We start from the raw sequence: 19,194 nt of genomic DNA on the forward strand, positions 1-19,194 counted from the left end.
ATGCCAGATTGTTCCTTTGCTCGCGTACAGTTTCAATTAGCTCCGCCCCTTTCCCCTTGTCAATGAGAGCGCTTTCTCTGGGCGTATAAGGCGGGTTTGTCAGGAGATGGATTAGAACATGACGTGCTGTCTGTCTGTCCTTCCTCACAGTGTAACGTGGGCCGTGCAGCTGGTGCAGAGACCTCACAAGTGGGGATATCTCTGAGTTTAGAAGGTAAGTTCCTGTCTGTGTCACTGTTACATGCTATCTCAGGGTCTCTCCTCACTGTTACATGTTATCTCAGGGTCTCTCCTCACTGTTACATGTTATCTCAGGGTCTCCCCTCACTGTTACATGTTATCTCAGGGTCTCCCCTCACTGTTACATGTTATCTCAGGGTCTCTCCTCACTGTTACATGTTATCTCAGGGTCTCTCCTCACTGTTACATTTTATCTCAGGATCTCTCCTCACTGTTACATGTTATCTCAGGGCTCTGCTCACTGTTACGTGTTATCTCAGGGTCTCTCCTCACTTTTACATGTTATCTCAGGGTCTCTGCTCACTGTTACATGTTACCTTAGGGTTTCTGCTCTCCTCACTGTTACATGTTATCTCAGGGTCTCTGCTCACTGCTACATGTTATCTCAGGGTTTCTCCTCACTGTTACATGTTATCTCAGGGTCTCTCCTCACTGTTACATGTTATCTCAGGGGCTCTCCTCACTGCTACATGTTATCTCAGGTCTCTCCTCACTGTTACATGTTATCTCAGGGGCTCTCCTCACTGCTACATGTTATCTCAGGGTCTCCTCACTGTTACATTTTATCTCAGGATCTCTCCTCACTCTTACATGTTATCTCAGGGTCTCCCCTCACTGTTACATGTTATCTCAGGGTCTCTCCTCACTGTTACATTTTATCTCAGGATCTCTCCTCACTGTTACATGTTATCTCAGGGTCTCTCCTCACTGTTACATTTTATCTCAGGATCTCTCCTCACTGTTACATGTTATCTCAGGGTCTCTCCCCACTGTTACATGTAATCTCAGGGTCTCTCCTCACTGTTACATGTTATCTCAGGGTCTCTCCTCAATGTTACATGTTATCTCAGGGTCTCTCCTCACTGTTACATTTTATCTCAGGATCTCTCCTCACTGTTACATGTTATCTCAGGGCTCTGCTCACTGTTACATGTTATCTCAGGGTCTCTCCTCACTTTTACATGTTATCTCAGGGTCTCTGCTCACTGTTACATGTTACCTTAGGGTTTCTGCTCTCCTCACTGTTACATGTTATCTCAGGGTCTCTGCTCACTGCTACATGTTATCTCAGGGTTTCTCCTCACTGTTACATGTTATCTCAGGGTCTCTCCTCACTGTTACATGTTATCTCAGGGGCTCTCCTCACTGCTACATGTTATCTCAGGTCTCTCCTCACTGTTACATGTTATCTCAGGGTCTCTCCTCACTGTTACATGTTATCTCAGGGGCTCTCCTCACTGCTACATGTTATCTCAGGTCTCTCCTCACTGTTACATGTTATCCCAGGGTCTCTCCTCACTGCTACATATTATCTCAGGGTCTCTCCTCACTGTTACATGTTACCTCAGGGTCTCTCCTCACTGTTACATGTTATATCATGGTCTCTCCTTACTGTTACATGTTATCTCAGGGTCTCTGCTCTCCTCGCTGCTACATGTTATCTCAGGATCTCTGCTCTCCCCACTGTTACATGGTATCTCAGCTTCTCTCCTCACTGTTACATGTTATCTCAGGGTCTCTCCTCACTGTTACGTTACCTCAGGGTCTTTCCTCACTGTTACATGTTATCTCAGGGTCTCTCCTCACTGCTACATGTTATCTCAGGGTCTCTCCTCACTGTTACATGTTATCTCAGGGTCTCTGCTCTCCTCACTGTTATATGTCATCTCAGCTTCTCTCCTCACTGTTACATGTAATCTCAGGGTCTCTCCTCACTGTTTCGTGTTATCTCAGGGTCCCTGCCCTGCTCTCCTCACTGTTACATGTTATCTCAGGGTCTCTCCTCACTGTTACATGTTATCTCAGGGTCTCTGCTCACTGTTACATGATATCTCAGGGTCTCTCCTCACTGATACATGTTATCTCAGGGTATCTCCTCACTGTTACATGTTATCTCAGGGTCTCTCCTCACTGTTACATGTTATCTCAGGGTCTCTCCACACTGTTACATGTTATCTCAGGGTCTCTCCTCACTGCTACATGTTATCTCAGGGTTTCTGCTCCTCATGATTACATGTTATCTAAGGCTTTCTGCTCCTCACTGTTACATGTTATTTCAAGGTCTCTGCTCCTCACTGTTACATGTTATCTCAGGGTCTCTCCTCACTGCTACATGTTATCTCAGGGTCCCTCCTCACTGTTACATGTTATCTCAGGGTCTCTCCTCACTGCTACATGTTATCTCAGGGTCTCTCCTCACTGTTATATTTTATCTCAGGGTCTCTCCTCACTGCTACATGTTATCTCAGGGTCTCTCCTCACTGTTACATGTTATCTCAGGGTCTCTCCTCACTGTTACATGTTATCTCAGGGTCTCCCCTCACTGTTACATGTTATCTCAGGGTCTCCCCTCACTGTTACATGTTATCTTAGGGTCTCTCCTCACTGTTATATGTTATCTCAGGGTCTCCTCTCACTGTTACATGTCATCTCAGGGTCTCCTCACTGTTACATGTTATCTCAGGGTCTCTCCTCACTGTTACATGTTATCTCAGGGTCTCTCCTCACTGTTACATGTTATCTCAGGGTCTCTCCTCACTGTTACATGTTATCTCAGGGTCTCTCCTCACTGTTACATGTTATCTCAGGGTCTCTCCTCACTGTTACATGTTATCTCAGGGTCTCTCCTCACTGTTACATGTTATCTCAGGGTCTCCCCTCACTGTTACATGTTATCTCAGGGTCTCTCCTCACTGTTACATGTTATCTCAGGGTCTCTCCTCACTGTTACATGTTATCTCAGGGTCTCTCCTCACTGTTACATGTTATCTCACGGTCTCTCCTCACTGCTACATGTTATCTCAGGGTCTCTCCTCACTGTTACATGTTATCTCAGGGTCTCTCCTCACTGTTACATGTTATCTCAGGATCTCTCCTCACTGTTACATGTTATCTCAGGGTCTCCCCTCACTGTTACATGTTATCTCAGGGTCTCTCCTCACTGTTACATGTTATCTCAGGATCTCTCCTCACTGTTACATGTTATCTCAGGGTCTCTCCTCACGGTTACATGTTATCTCAGGGCCTCTCCTCACTGTTACATGTTATCTCAGGGTCTCTTCTCACTGATACATGTTATCTCAGGGTCTCTCCTCACTGTTAGGCTGCGTCCATAGGACTGCAGCCATGCTGAGGCGCGCGGAGGCTGAGGGAAAGTGGGTGCTTTCCCTGGCCTTGGTCCGTGCACCATCCAGGGGCATGTCGAGGGGCTGGGGGGGCCTGTGACGTCACGGAGCTGGTTCTCCCTCGAGCGCTTGAATTTAAAATTTTGGTAAGGCTTATGCTTCCGCACGCTTGCGGAAGCGTAAGCGAGCCCCTGCTAAAGCCGCTCTCAATGCGGCTGCAGGGGCTCAGTGCCGAGCGTAAGCGCGCCTCAGCCCTTTCCCACTATTACCCAGTTACTCACAGCTTCCTCCTTATAATCATGATAATCATTAATTAAATGTTAATGTTTCTTTTCAGGTGATAACAGTTACAGCAGCTCTGGGTCCCACACAGGTAAGATTATTCCCAGTCACAGACCTGCTCATGGGAGCCTTGTTACTCTGGGTATGTGATGTAACTTTCTGTCTTTATGACATAATCACTGGGTATATAACGTGATCTAACCTGCTGTCTTTATGACACATTGTCACTGTTCCTCCTTCCAACAATATAACCTCCTCCCTCTCTCCCTCTGTAGCCGTATCCTGGGCTGTGCTGGCCGCCTCCCTGCTCGGACCTCTGTGCACTAAACTCTTCTGAGGAGACTCCTGGCGCTCAGTCTGCTGAGCTGGGTGTTACAGGAGCAGGTTCTGGGCTTCTCATAATCAAGGCTTTATTCTGAGGGACTGGGAATAATTTATTCTTCTTCACCAGACTGGGAATGTATTTATCATATGGGGCTGTGAGGAGGAGGCTCCTCTCAGACTCCGGGGTGAATGGGGCATCCTGTGATTATCTGCCCCAGGCTGGGGGGGCTGAGTCTCTTCCTTTCCTCCCTCCCCAGCACACAGACCAGGCTCTCACACTTCTGAGGGGGTCTGCTGAGATGGGCTGTGTATTTCAGCTCCTCCCCCCGGTCCTGTGCCTCAGCTCTGTGCATATTATTCTTTGTTCTGACCCGTGGTACGGACCGGACGTAATGAGACTTTACCTGCAAATTGAATGTATTTAACCTCTTCTCTTCTTTGAAATAAATATATTTACATTATATGCAATATCTGGTCTGCTCCATTAGTTATTCTGAGATCCATGTGTCATTGTAATGATTGGGTCACAGACTTCTTATAGTGACAGTGTCACAGTGACATCTCCTTATACTAAAAAGTGTCACAGACTTCTTATAGTGACGTTCAGAGGTTTCCCATTTGACAAAATTGTCCTTCAGGTTGGTCCCTTTAATCAAAGAAGATGGGATGGTCCTGAAATGTCATATTGGCATTCCTGATGTGCAAGGGATTCTGGTGCCAGAGATTGATCCGGCTTTGATTGCAGTGATTGGAAAATCGTAATTTAAGCCTGATGGGATCCTACAATACATGACGTTTGTGACTTCTATACAATTGCAGTGTATAGGATCAATACAATATAGGGCTCCCATGAAGTAAACTAGAAAACAAATGTTTCCAGAGGTTGCAGTGGTGCAAACAGAAAAGAAACAAACATCAATTGCTAAAAAGATGACGACACCCTGTTATTAGCACTCCTGGATCCTTAATAAATTTATGCGTACCTGTGCCCATGCTGAGCACACAACCCTTTACTTTTATCAGTATTGTATGTTACTAAAAATAATACTAAATGTAAAACAAATTAAAATAGCCCACAGCGAAATAAATTAAAAAAGGGATATTGTTGTGATCAAATAGCACAACCCCATAAAAAAAGGGCAATTGGAAAAGTAGCCACGACTGGGAAATATAATTAACTGTCTCAAAACTATATTACATTTGTATACAGATTTCACCAGCCAAACTGCTAACCAGGCAGGTGCAAAAGAGGCTGGCTCAGGGACAATGAAAAGATAAAGTATCTCTCTATACTCCTATCCACATCAAGATGAAAGTCACTACAAAGTCGAAAGATACAACTGAAAACTCAAGAGCGGGGGAAGAGTAAACTAATACCCCATCTCATTGTCACATCACCCCCAGTGATGTGTCTCTAAATACAACCTCAATAGAAGGGATGAGCAAGGATGGAGATGGATAAATCAGTGTCAAGACAAAGAAAGAAGGGTTGGGGGGAGGGGGCCCGAGATCAGGGGTCTCATACTCAGTCCTGAAGGACCACCAAAAACTGGTCAAGTCCAGACCTCAATGGTGACCAGCAGGTTCATGTATTGGTGATATCCTTGCTTCAGCACAGGAGGCTCAATCAGTGGCTCAGTCTTCTGCTGAGCCACTGATTGAGACACCTGTGCTGAAGTAGGGATATCCATAAAACTTGGCCTGTTGGTGGCTCTTGAGGGCTGAGATTGAGATCTCTGCCATAAAAGATAGTGGGATCTTGTACACTCTCTTTACTCAGAAGAAATCCGTATAGAAGTAGAGACGAGGTTAAAAAGGGCAGTAAAACAAAAAAAAGACGGAGGTGTCTATTCTAGTAGCTTCGAAAAGGGAGCTATCAACAGTTTGGGACACTTCTCGAGTGAGTTTGCAAGTGTAGCTATTCAGAAAGCTCCAATAAGTTGCCAGACCCACTCAAGACTTGCTTCTTCTCGATCGATAGCAATTCCCTCAGGCAAGCTGAGCAGAAGCTCAAAAAATGCTCAAACGCGCATTCGGGTAGCTCCGATATCAACATCGCGGCGGCAACTCGCACGACGAGGCATCCGTGAGGTGACTCTGGAAATTTGTTTTTATTTTTACTGCATCAGGTTGAAGCCGGGAGTCTCCGGAGCTGGCGCGTATTAATACCAGATCCGGAGACCCTCTGCTTTCATCCCATGTAATAAAAATACATTTATACGCAGCTTTATTACCTTAGCGGCTAACTGCTAAGATAATGAAGGGGTTAAATACCAGTGCCCGGTTTGTTGGGGGTAGAGGGGTTGGTGAAGGTTGAAGTTGCCCAGGATGGGTGTTTAGGCCTACACCCATTGATTGTCAATGTGGTTACCTATGCACTCAATGGGAGCAAAAATAATCCCAATAGCAAAGAATAGGCCCTTACTACCCTCCCTCTCTACCCCCAACAAACCCCCACCCCCAACACTTACAGTGCAGTAATGGTCAAATCCACTATTATCCAGATCTGAATAATAGCGAATTTGCCCATTAAAAATAAAACATTATCCAGTCAGCACATAGTAAATTATCAGTTTTTTTATTTTAATCTTGCTGCCCACGGTGGACAAGAAGGCCGAAGATGAGAATGAAGGCAGCCTTCATCCTGGCAGGGGTAAGTACAGCTTTAATTTACTATATGCTGTCTGGGTAATGTTTTATTTTTAATGAGCAAATGTGCTGTTATGCATATCTGGATAATAGGGATTTTGCCCATTACTGTACTGTATGTGTTGGGGGTAGAGGGGGCGGGTGGTAGGGTGCCCATTCATTTTTTGGGGGTTATCTATGCTCCCATTGACGGGTATAGTTAACCGCAATGGCAATCAATGGGTGTATTTTATAGTATTGGTTGTCTTGTATTTTAATGTTTATTGGAGGTAGAGAGTTTCGGTGAAAGTGGTAGTTGCCCCGGGGTGGGTGGTTACGACTCTCGGGTGGATAGCGGGAGGGGTTAACCCCTTCAATACCTTAGCGGTAGTAACTGCTAAGATAATTAAGGGGTTAACCCTTCCCGCATCCTTCCCGGTAAGCCTAACCCACCCTGGGAAACTGCACTTCACCCACCCCCTCTACCCCCAACAAACCAGGTACTAGACACTAAGGTAATGAAGCTATTTTTATATTATTTTAATAACACAATATTGAAACAGGGGTTTTCCGGAGCTGAACGACATTAATTTCAGCCTCGGGGACCCCTGCTTCCCGAGTTACAGGCCCCGGTATGGGGAGCTTGTATCTCCCTACATTGTTTAAATCTACTGTGCCACATGATCGGGAAATACCGGCACCTGTAACTCAGGAAGCAGGGGGTCCCATAGGACGAAATTAATGCAGTTCATCTCTGGAGACCCCCTGCTTCAATATTGGGTTATTAAAATAAAATAAAAACAGTGTGATGGCCTGTAAAAGCTGTGCAGGGAGATGCAGCTCTCTCTGTGCAGGGAGATCGCCAGTAAGAGCTGTGCAGGGAGATGCAGCTCTCTCTCTGCAGGGAGATCACCAGTAAGAGCTGTGCAGGGAGATGCAGCTCTCTCTCTCTCTCTGTGCAGGGAGATGCAGCTCTCTCTCTCTCTGTGCAGCTCTTACAGACTGCAGGCAGACCACAGTGGCAGAATTAAAAAAAAGACAGAGATGAGGACACTGCTATCCCGAACGGTTTGGCATTTACCTACCTCACAGTATCTGACACCTGGTGATAATTTATTATCTGGTGATAATTGTTTCTGAATACAGTGATAACACAAACGTCAGACCGTGAGGTAGGTCATGCCAAAACATTCATTGTGGCAGTGATTTTATTGAAGCTACAGAATAGGACCCTGAGAATGGGGTGAGGGAGAGGGATTTGGAGATCAGCCACTGAGTGTCCTGCATGAGACCGGTGAGACTCATCCTGCGCTTCTGGGCTTACATCTCTGAGATATTATCCTCCATCAGTCCTGCCAGCATCCAAAATCACTAGGGCATCCTTAATTATGGACAGGCTTTTATCTATGTTTCCAATATTAGAAGGTCCAGGTGGCTTAGAGCTGCTGGATAGGCAGACGTAGCACCCAAAGTTATCGTATGCCCGAATTTGGAGAACTCGCATTTATTTTGCCCAGGTTTACTACTCGAGGTAAAATCCAGATACAAAGACCGGAAATCTGTTTCTGAAATTAGGGGAAATCTTAGATGTCAGCAAAAAGTGCACATTTATTTTTTATAAAAGAGGGGCTGTCCCAGGCATTTAATAGCCAGGGTTCAGTCAAAAGTGCTCCGATGTGAGGCCAGCAACTAGAGAGCAATTCAGCAAACACATAAGTTCCTATGGTAAGTACTTTCAATCCCCTTCCTCGGTCCCTGTAACATGGTGGTTTCAGGGCTGTGTTGTAGATTCAGACACCACGCAGGCAGAGGCTTAAAACCAACCATTCTTCAGAGCAGCCTTTATTGCAGCACAGACATATTTACAGAACTCAAAATCTACAAACAAAATAACATGCCTGGTGCTACCTTACACGTTCCCTCCTATATACCCTGTCCGAGCCTTACTCACATTAGTGGCTTCCAGCACTCTACATATCTAGAATCAGTCCAGCAGTTTCCCCCTGCTTACCCTCTCCAGGCTGTGCTGTCCTTTCTACCTTATATTGGGCAGAGAGGCAGATTGCACTGCAGCAAGCGCTAACTGAGGGTGCTATGTTAGCAGCAAAGCACCTCACTCATTAACTCCCTTACTGTCACGGTCCCCTTCCTTTCCTGGGTCAATCAACATAATAGGAGGCGATCCCCACAGATAAGTGGGTACACAGATTAGAGATGAGAGGTCTTTCTCTTCCCCTTACACATTCCCCTTATCGGTCTTTCAGGAACTGGAGTTCATTTTAAGACCCTATTCCACCGAGTGTTCTGGAGAAAAACAAAGGCGACTAGACGACAAGACCAAAAAAAGGTAAGATCAGTCATCTATTTCCCATTAAAATTAATAAATCAGATGGGTCTTACCACGCAGTACTTGAACCAATTCATATAACCAAAAAGGTCCATGATGGAAGATTGGATCTTCCCATTCTGATGCATCTTGGTTATTTTGCAATACAAAACAGACTTAAAGGATGCTTTGTAGTCTATCCAAATGTAACCAAGTCACAGGTGACTTCAGATTCAGTTGAAAAAGCTAGATGTGTCAATGGACAGTGAGGGTATTTGGCCTTTCCGAGGCTCCATATACTGCACCTTCACAAGAAATGGTTCCTCTGAGGCATCACTTTACTCATATATTTAGACAATCTTTTGTTATTAAGCGAAGACAAAGCGATCCTGTCATTGCTAGACAATCTGCCTTTCAATGTAAACATCACAGAACTGCCTCTTATTCCCCTTCAGTCCATGATGTTCTTGGGTATAATACCGGGTACAGGTAGTCCTCGTTATCCAACTAATGGCATATCCAACGCTTTACAATGCAACCCTATGGGCCGTTTTTCGATGCCGGAATGCGTTATCCAACGCTCACCGCCACTGATGAACATGGGACTCACTTTACAGCGGTGTCACTATCCAACGCTACTTCCAGAACCGATTCCGTTGGATAACCGAGGACTGCCTGTACTTGTTCAAGGACCGTATGCATTTCTTCACAGACGTTTATGCTACTGTAGTTCAAAAATGTATTGCCAAGGGTCTGTGTGTGGAAAATATCCCTTTTACATTCCTAGCAAAGATTTAAAGGAAACCAGTGGTGATATTCATGGGTTTTCATCTGACTCCTGCACACTGCACAAAGTCTCAGTACCTCCTAACTACGAAGTACTAAAAGGAAGCTCTGTGATAAGAGCTGAAAGAATTGTGTTGTAGGTGCACATCTGGACAAATTAGAACATAGCTTTTAATGAATATAATTAAAATAAGAAGCTAATATTAAACTGAACCGGCATACGCAGTGTAACACTCGTGCAGTGAACTATAATGAAAGTGTCAAAATAAGTTAAAAAACAGGATGGAACAAGGAGCTCAATTGATAACCTGTTGTGGCTGTGTTCAGACTGGCTGGTAAATCTATATGCGTAAATAGTTAGCCAGTAGGTTAAATACCCCAAAATGCCAAAAATAACAATAGGGACAGAGCCAGGGATTTAATATACCTTAGTAGGTTTAAAAGCAACACTGGTCACCTTCTATCTGAGTATATAATGAGTGAGAGAAGGATATTCCTGTGCATAGAGCAAATAGGCTGGACAAGGAGCAAGGATAAATGCTATCCTGAATGGGACCATCAGATGAGGACAAGCAGCCTGTGGATGGATGAAGCACGGTTCTGGATAGAGCTGCATTAGTTACCTCTCATAGTTAGCGATTGCAACAATGTATCATAGGCAGCAAAATACCCGGCCTCTGATAGCTACTCTTGCTGCTGGAGTAAGATACTGTACATTGCGAGCAGATTCCTAAGTAAAAGTCACAATAATCTCTTGTCCTAGCGACACAGCGATATCACGCTGCCTCTGCCTGAGATGTAATTCACGTCCTAATTATGACATCATAGCATTATGACGCCCTACGCGTTTCGCTCACATACGCAGCTTCATCAGGGGATGAGTAACAGATTGCAGGGAGAGCCAGCTTTAAATAGCTTTCCGTTGCCATGGCTATGATTATGAGGCTACTGGTAACCAATGATGTGTCTCCTATGGTTTACAATGGGAAAATAGCCATCGCAGCAGATTACACCTGTAAATTAAAATGTAGCAGACCCAAGCCAGTGTGTGTTAACCACTTAACTGACTCTAAAAGATAGTAATGCCATCTCTGTAAAATTGCATATAATATAGATGATGCTATTTACTTAAAGCTGCAGTTCAGGCAATATCCTGCATGTGTGTTTTTTTTAATAAATCAGTTCTGTAGTAAGAAAAAATACTTTTAGCATTTTCTGTTTTAAACAAAACAACTTTGAAAGACCAATTTTCTTGTATTCTATTTTAACAAGCATGCTTGTTCCTGTAGCAACGATTTACATTCCCCATATTTAAAGATGTCGTCAAACTTTGCCGATCAATAGACGGAGAACGAATTGACCGGCAGCTACTGTATGCAGTTCTTTAGGTAATTAGAGATTGCCCACATAAAACTATTGGAGTAAAAAAAAAAAAAAAAAAGGCTGAACTGCAGCTTTAAGAGCTATTTTAATCACTTTGATATGATTTTTATGTATGGCTGGGAACAGATTCAATATATTCTGTGCAGCAACAGGGATAATAAAGTATGGTGAATGTGGATAAGTAATGTCTTGACATGAGGTATGTTCCTATATTAAAGTCATATAATGACTCCATCATAGTTATAGCATTACTACATTTGTATTATTAGATAGTAGAGTAATGGACAGAATGTCTTGCTAAATGAAGAACGGTGTGTTAGTGAACCCTTGATTCAAGCCATGCGGATTAAGGGTTTTAAGATGGTAAATTAATTCTGATTCATTTCTTAATAGACGGTTGTCCATGTCTCGCCCTCTCATTGCACTAGTGAGGTGGTCAGTATAGAAGGTTGTCCATGTCTCACCCTCTCATTGCACTAGTGAGGTGGTCAGAATAGAAGGTTGTCCATGTCTCACCCTCTCATTGCACTAGTGAGGTGGTCAGTGCCACCAATGTTAGGCTGCTGATGTTGAATGACATGTACTGGGCTGTCCTGTTAATTGAGAATGGCATGAATGTGCTCCATGAGACGTCTCCTCAGTTCCTTTATTGTCTTGCCTACATACATAAGCCTGAACTTACAAGTAATGAGGTATATTACATTGTTAGTCCTGCAGTTTACTGTATGAAGTGCGTAATAAAAAATGTTCACTATTTGAAAACTCTTTAGTTGGTAGCATGTGTGTGTAAGCTTTGCACTTGCCCTCTCCTATGGTGGCCTTTCCTTCTCCCACACTCCACGCCCTGGTGGCAGGGGTGGAGGCGTGGGGCTCCTGCTCTCCTCTCTCTGCCGTTACAGAACAGTTTCTATTCCCCCCTCTCTTGCTTTTCCCTCCTTCGAGGCTCACACAGTCCAGATCTTCTCTCCTCTCCCGGTCCATGTGGCGGTCATCTATCGCCCACCTTCCTCTACTCATCCCCCTTCTGCCTTTCTCTCTCACTTTGAATCCTGGCTCTCTTTCTTTCTCTCCTCAGACTCCCCTGTTCTTCTCCTTGGGGACTTCAACTGCCACATTGATGACCCCTCTCTCCCTTGGGCTTCCCGCTTTCTTTCTCTAACCTCTTCTTTTGGCCTTCAACAGTGGACTGCAGCCAGCACCCACAAGGATGGCCACTACTTAGACCTGGTTTTCACTAAGAACTTCTCTCTCTCCGATTTCTCCATTTCCCCTTTTCCTCTCTCTGACCATCATCTCATTCTCTCTATCTCGCTTCTCTCCATCTCCATCTCCATCTCGCCCTCGTTTTTGCAGAAACCTGCGCTCTATTAACCTACCAGCTCTTGATTCCACTTTACGCTCCTCCCTCTCCTCTCTCAGTTCTGCTTCAGACCCTGACAACCTGGTCAGGAACTACAACTCTGCCTTATCTTCCTCTCTTGATCTTCATGCCCCACTTTCTCTCTGCCGTCCTCGCCCTTCTAACCCCAGACCCTGGCTAAACTCCCACACACGCATGCTGCGTTCCTCCACTCGTTCCTCTGAACGCCTCTGGAGGAAATCTCATACGCTCGCAGACTTCATTCACTACAAATTTATGCTATCCTGTTTCAACTCTGCCCTCTTTCAGGCTAAACAAACCTACTTTTCATCACTAATCAACACACACAAGTCTAATCCACGCCGTCTCTTTTCTGTCTTTGACTCTCTACTCAGACCACCCTCAGCTGCCTCCTCTTCTTCCTCCATCTCACCTCAGGACTTTGCTGACTTTTTTAAGAAAAAGGTGGAGTCCATACGGCAGAACATCCCATCTGTTGCCTCCTCCCATCCCACAATGCTTCCCAACTCTCCTCCTGTCTTTCTTGACTCTTTTTCTGCTATCTCGGAGGAGGATGTATCACTGCTGATCTCCTCTTCTCCCTCTACCACTTGCCCTCTTGATCCCATTCCCTCCCATCTCCTAAAACCTCTTGCTCCTTCTATAATCCCTATGCTCACACAGATCTTTAAGTCTTCCCTCTACTCTGGTACCTTTCCTTCATCCTTCAAGCATGCAACCGTTATACCATTACTCAAAAACAGCAAGCTTGACCCTACCTGTCCTTCTAACTATCGACCTGTCTCCCTCCTGCCTTTTGCCTCCAAACTCCTTGAACGTCTTGTATTCTCTCGATTGCTACACTTTCTCAACACCTATTCTGTACTAGACCCTCTACAATCTGGCTTCCGCACTGCTCACTCTACTGAAACAGCCCTCACTAAAATAACTGACGACCTCCACGCTGCCAAAGACAGAGGTCATTACACTCTGCTCATATTACTCGACCTCTCTGCAGCATTCGACACCGTGGACCACCCTCTTCTCCTTCACATTCTCCATACTCTTGGTATTCGGAACAAAGCTTTATCCTGGATCTCCTCTTACCTCTCCCATCGTACCTTCAGTGTCTCTTTTGCTAACACCTCCTCCTCCTCTATTGATCTCTCTGTGGGGGTACCCCAGGGCTCTGTCCTGGGACCCCTTCTCTTTTCTCTCTACACACTCTCTCTAGGTGACCTAATCACATCTTTTGGGTTTAAATATCACCTCTATGCTGACGACACACAAATTTACCTTTCAACCCCTGACCTTACACCTGCTATACAGACCAAAGTTTCTGAATGCCTCTCTGGAATATCATCCTGGATGGCCATCCGCCGACTGAAACTTAACATGGCAAAAACAGAGCTCCTTATACTACCTCCCAAACCTGGCCCTACTACATCCTTCCACATTGCTATTGGAAATACGATCATTCACCCAGTAGCCCAAGCACGCTGCCTAGGGGTCACACTTGATTCCTCTCTCTCATTCTCCTCTCATATTCAAAACGTTTCTAAAACTTGTCGCTTTTTCCTCCGCAATATCACAAAGATACGCCCTTTCCTCTGTTACTCAACTGCTAAAACTCTGACTCAGGCCCTCATTCTCTCACATCTCGATTACTGCAACCTCCTGCTGTCCGGCCTGCCTACCTCTCACCTGTCTCCCCTACAATCTATCCTAAACACTGCTGCCAGAATCACTCTACTCTTTCCTAAATCTGTCTCAGCGTCTCCCCTGCTGAAATCCCTCTCCTGGCTTCCAATTAAATCGCGTATCTCACACTCAATTCTACTGCTCACTTTTAAAGCTTTACATTCTTCTGCCCCTCATTACATCTCAGCCCTAATTTCTCGCTATGCACCATCACGACTCTTGCGTTCTTCTCAAGGAAGTCTTCTTACTACCCCCTTTGTATCTAAAGCTCTCTCCCGCCTTAAACCTTTCTCACTTTCTGCCCCACACCTCTGGAATGCCCTTCCCCTCAATACCCGACTAGCCCCCTCGCTATCCACCTTTAAGACCCACCTTAAGACACATCTGCTTAAAGAAGCATATGAGTAGCACTGGATAATCATGGACACATGACACAAAGCTTGGCCACCTGCAGACGCACTTACTAGTATTCCCTCCTACTGTCTCTGTACGTTCTCCCTACCTACCAATTAGATTGTAAGCTCCTCGGAGCAGGGACTCCTTCCTTAATGTTACTTTTACAGTATGTCTGAAGCACTTATTCCCATGATCTGTTATTTATATTTGTTATTTATATGACATGTATTACTACTGTGAAGCACTATGTACATTTTATGGCGCTATACAAATAAAGACATACATACATACATACATACATACTTATTGCGACAAAAGGATCCTTTAAGTGTGGATCTTAACCCTAATGTGTTGGGTTTAGTGCAAAGTGACTGTGAACTAGTATATCACAAAGGTTCTTTGATCGTTTGCTGGTGATACTAAGAGTATATTTTAGAACTTTATCTAAGTCATCATCAGATTTTAAGACATGCCAGTGTGTATGAAAAATAGATTTGATCTGATGCCAACAGCGATTATAAGTGCCAATGAATCTGATCTGTTGGGTCTCTGTCTGCTGTTGAGTCTCTGTTACATTGCTAGTTGGTTCGACCTTTTCAAAGTATTCAGAGAGTAGCCACAATTGAGAAACCGTTCTTTCAGATCTTTAGCTTTCATTTTAAAATATATTTCAGTCGAACAGTTTCTCCTCAGTCGGAGGTACTGACACGTACTGTAGGGATGCCTGATATAAGGGATCGCGGGTGTTGGCTTTGGACCAGAAGAAAGTTGTTAGTAGCCCTGCTTTTTCTAAACACTTATCTGAATGGCATTATCTGTATCTTTGTTGATTTTAAGGTCATGGAATGAAATTTCGTTGGAAATAAGATCCTCGAGTACCGTGGGTCTTTCTTGAGCAGCTAATTAATTCTTTAATGTCTCGGCGAGACCTTGCCAGAAGGCTGCTGATAACGTCTCATCGTTCCAGCCTGTCTCTGCCACGATGGTCCGAAATTCCAGAGCGTATCTTGCAACCGATCTGTGACCCTGTGGAATGTGAAATAAAGAAGAAGCAGCAGTAATCTTACGGCGAGGAGTGTCGAAGACCTGCTTAAATTCTTTCCTGAAGCGTGGGAAGTCTTGGATAAGCTCAGGTCTGTGCTCCCAGATGGGGGATGCCCATACCAAGGCGTCTCCGGTCAATAGAGCGATAATATACGCCACCTTAGATCTATCAGAAGAGAAGCGCGGCGCATCCGAGGGGCAGCATAGAAGAGCTGTGCGTGCGCACGCTCTGTAAGTAGAGTGTAGAGTGGGGTTGCGCGCACGCGCTGGTGCCAGAGTGGAGGTCTGTGCGGTGACAGGTAAGGAGGGAACACGTCGCAAAGGACGTGTTCCCCGATTCCGCACAGGTATTCCCCGATTCCTTACAGTAACCCCCCTTGAGGAGCGGCCTCAGGACGTCTCCAATATGACTTGTGGGGGTGCCTGGCATGGAAGAGCTTCAACAACCTGAGAGCGTGGATTTGGTGATGAGGTATCCATGACCTCTCCTCGGGTCCAAAACCCCTCCAGTGGACCAGGTACTGGACAGATCCCCTACCCTTTCTCGAATCTATAATAGATTGAACTTCATATTCTTTTTGGCCCTGTACTATCACAGGCTTGGGAATAGAAGACTTCTTGTGAAATCGTGGGCTATGGGACACGGGTTTCAGACGGGAGAAATGAAAAACTGAGGGTATCTTCATAGATCGAGGAAGCTGAAGCCGATACGCAACAGGGTTAGACTGTTCCAACATGGTAAATGGACCCAGGTACCTAGGGGCTAGTTTAGGGCTTGGAGACTTCAGCTTAACGTTTTTAGACGAGAGCCATACCTTGTCCCCTGGTTTGAAGTTAGGCACATCTCGGCGATGGCAGTCCGCTTGCACCTTCTGTCTGCGAATCGCCTCCTCTAGTACCTTCTGGATCCTCCTCCATTATTCCTGTAGAACCTTAATTCGGTCATCTGCTGCCGGAACCCCAGACGGAACTGATGAGATGGGCAGCCGCACCAGGTGTAAACCGTAATTTATGAAAAACAGAGATTTCTGCGTGGAACTGCTCCTTAAAGAGTTGTGAGCAAAATCCGCCCAGGGAAGGATGTCCACCCAATCATCTTGACTCTTGGAAATGAAGCATTGCAGGTACTGCTCTAGCGTTTGGTTTGTTCTCTCGGTTTGCCCATTCATCTGGGGGTGGTACCCTGAAGAAAAGTGAAGAGTGATGTCCATCCTTTGGGCGAAGGCTCGCCAGAACTTGGAAATGAACTGCAACTCGCGGTCGGAAACAATGGTCAGAGGAACCCTGTGAATGCGGAAAATTTCCTTAACGAAAATGTCTGCTAAGGTAGCGGAGTTGGGCAGCCCTTTGAGGGGAATAAAATGAGCCTGCTTAGAGAACCTATCGACGACCACCTGGATAGTATTCATCCCCCTAGAAGTAGGGAGCTCCACAACAAAGTCCATTGACAGGTGGCTCCAGGGGCGCTCTGGAACTAGTAATGGTCGTAGATGACCTTGTGGTTTGCTGCGAGTAGTCTTGACCTACACTGGCGACACACTTTATTCGAGCTCGGCTAGTCCCACGAATTCCGGTATACCCGGGTGTATTGAGGTTTGTGACTGTTTTCTGCCCGAGTGCATTGAGGTATTTCCCGGCAGGGATTGAAGCATTTTATTCCCGCTGGCTGCAATACTGCACAGTATATATATATATACTGCATTACAATTCATGAATTTATGCCATCTGGAAGACACACGAAGCATTGCAGCCTATTAAATCCTAATCATTATCATTTAACAGATCAGCCGCCCGTCAGTCAGGCATGAACCCAGGCTGGGAAGGCAAACGCAACGGGGCTTGTCAGAGGTGAGGAGCGGCGCATTCCAGGTATCTGCCAGGTACATACTGGGTATTTGCTCGAATAAAGTGTGTCGGTGCAGTAAGAAAAGGTTGGGCAGGATTTGACAAATTCGTCGATGTCCCTCAACATGGTAGGCCACCAGAAAGTGCGTCTGATGAGGTCGGAAGTTCTTATGGTACCCGGATGACCGGCAAAATTGGAAGAGTAAACCCACTCTAGTATTTTTTTCAGAAAGCGTGGGGAGGCAAACAAACGACCATCCGGCAGCTCAAGACCACTAGGAAGATTTGTTTGTACTGCAAGAACTTTATCCAAGATATCAAAACAATTTGCCGAAATTACATACTTGGCAGGTAGAATCGTCTCTGGAATGTCTACAGATTGTCTTCCGCGATGAACTGATGTGACAGAGCATCCGCCTTTTGATTCTTCGACCCAGGGATATATGAAATCAGATAGTTAAATCTTCAGAAAAAGAGAGACCACCGGGCCTGACGCACTCCTAGATGGCGTGCGTTTTCTATATACAAATTTTTTTTGTGATCGGTAAGGATTGAAATAGGGTTCTTTATGCCGCCCAAAGATGCTCCCATTCCTGTAGGGCGAGTTTGATGGCCAGGAGCTCCCTTTTGCGACATCGTAATTTTGTTCCGCCGGGGAAATTTTTTTGGAGAAAAAAACGCAGGGTTGGAGTTTGTCCTGTGAGGACTGCCTTTGAGAGAGGATGGCGCCTGCACCGACATCTGAAGTGTCTTCCTCCAGGATAAAGGGAAGCCTGGGGTCTGGGTGACGTAAGATAGGTGCGGAAGCAAAAGTCCTCTTAAGGATCTCAAAGGCTCGAAGTGCCGTAGGTGACCAGACTGTCATGTTAGCTCCTTTTTTAGTCAGTGCGGGGGCCACCGTGTAAGAGAAGTTCTTGATGAATTTACGATAATAATTTGCGAATCCCAGGAATTGTTGTATGGCTTTCAAGGACATGGGTTGTGGCCATTCCAGTATGGCCTTGAGCTTGGCTGGGTCCATAGAGAATCCTGTATCCGAAATAATGTATCCCAAGAAGGCAATGGAGGATTGGTGGAACAAGCACTTCTCAAACTTGGCGTATAAGAGGTTCTCTCGAAGACGCGTTAGGACCAACTTGGTGTGATAAATATGGATTGTGAGAGATTTAGAAAAAAATAAGGATATCATCAAGCTATACTATGACGAAAGTGTTGAGAAGGTCCCTAAAAGATCTCATTCACAGATTCCTGGAAGACTGCAGGGGGATTACAGAGACCAAAGGGCATGACTAGGAATTCGTAATGCCCATCCCTGGTGTTGAAAGCTGTCTTCCATTCATAGCCCTGGCGAATACGGATAAGGTTATAGGCACCCCGGAGATCAAGTTTTGAAAAGATAGTAGCTCCCTGTATGCGATTAAAGAGCTTGGAAATGAGTGGCAGGGGGTAGCGGTTCTTGACTGTGATCTTATTAAGACCCCTATAGTTGATACAGGGGCGAAGGGACCAATCTTTTTTCTTTATAAAGAAGAACCCAGCCCCGGCTGGGGAAGAGGAATTCCGGATAAACCCCCTCTTCAGGTTTTCCTGAATGTACTCAGACTTGGCTTTTGACTCGGGAATGGAAAGAGGGTAAAATCGGCCTTTGGGGAGAACAGCACCTGGCAAGAGATTGATGGGACAATCAAAGTGTCTGTGGGGAGGAAGAACCTCGGAGCGTACCTTGTCAAAGACATCAGCAAAATCTGCGTATA

General features: G+C 45.3%; 2 protein-coding genes and 1 long non-coding RNA gene across 3 annotated transcripts in view; all 3 read left to right on the forward strand.

Annotated features, from left to right (window-relative positions):
- The window catches only part of LOC142496898 (pancreatic secretory granule membrane major glycoprotein GP2-like), a 129,697-nt gene that overhangs the window by 50,838 nt on the left and 59,665 nt on the right, over nucleotides 1-19,194 (forward strand). The gene's annotated exons all lie outside the window — the stretch shown is intronic.
- The window catches only part of LOC142498033 (uncharacterized), a 448,291-nt gene that overhangs the window by 33,699 nt on the left and 395,398 nt on the right, over nucleotides 1-19,194 (forward strand). The window lies entirely within an intron of this gene.
- Nucleotides 95-4,439, forward strand: LOC142496902 (uncharacterized). Its single transcript, XR_012802130.1, has 3 exons — nucleotides 95-214; nucleotides 3,703-3,738; nucleotides 3,923-4,439. It is a non-coding gene; the product is annotated as an uncharacterized LOC142496902 (long non-coding RNA).

The sequence above is a fragment of the Ascaphus truei genome, chromosome 6 (genome assembly GCF_040206685.1).
Source record: "Ascaphus truei isolate aAscTru1 chromosome 6, aAscTru1.hap1, whole genome shotgun sequence".
Taxonomy (NCBI): domain Eukaryota; kingdom Metazoa; phylum Chordata; class Amphibia; order Anura; family Ascaphidae; genus Ascaphus; species Ascaphus truei.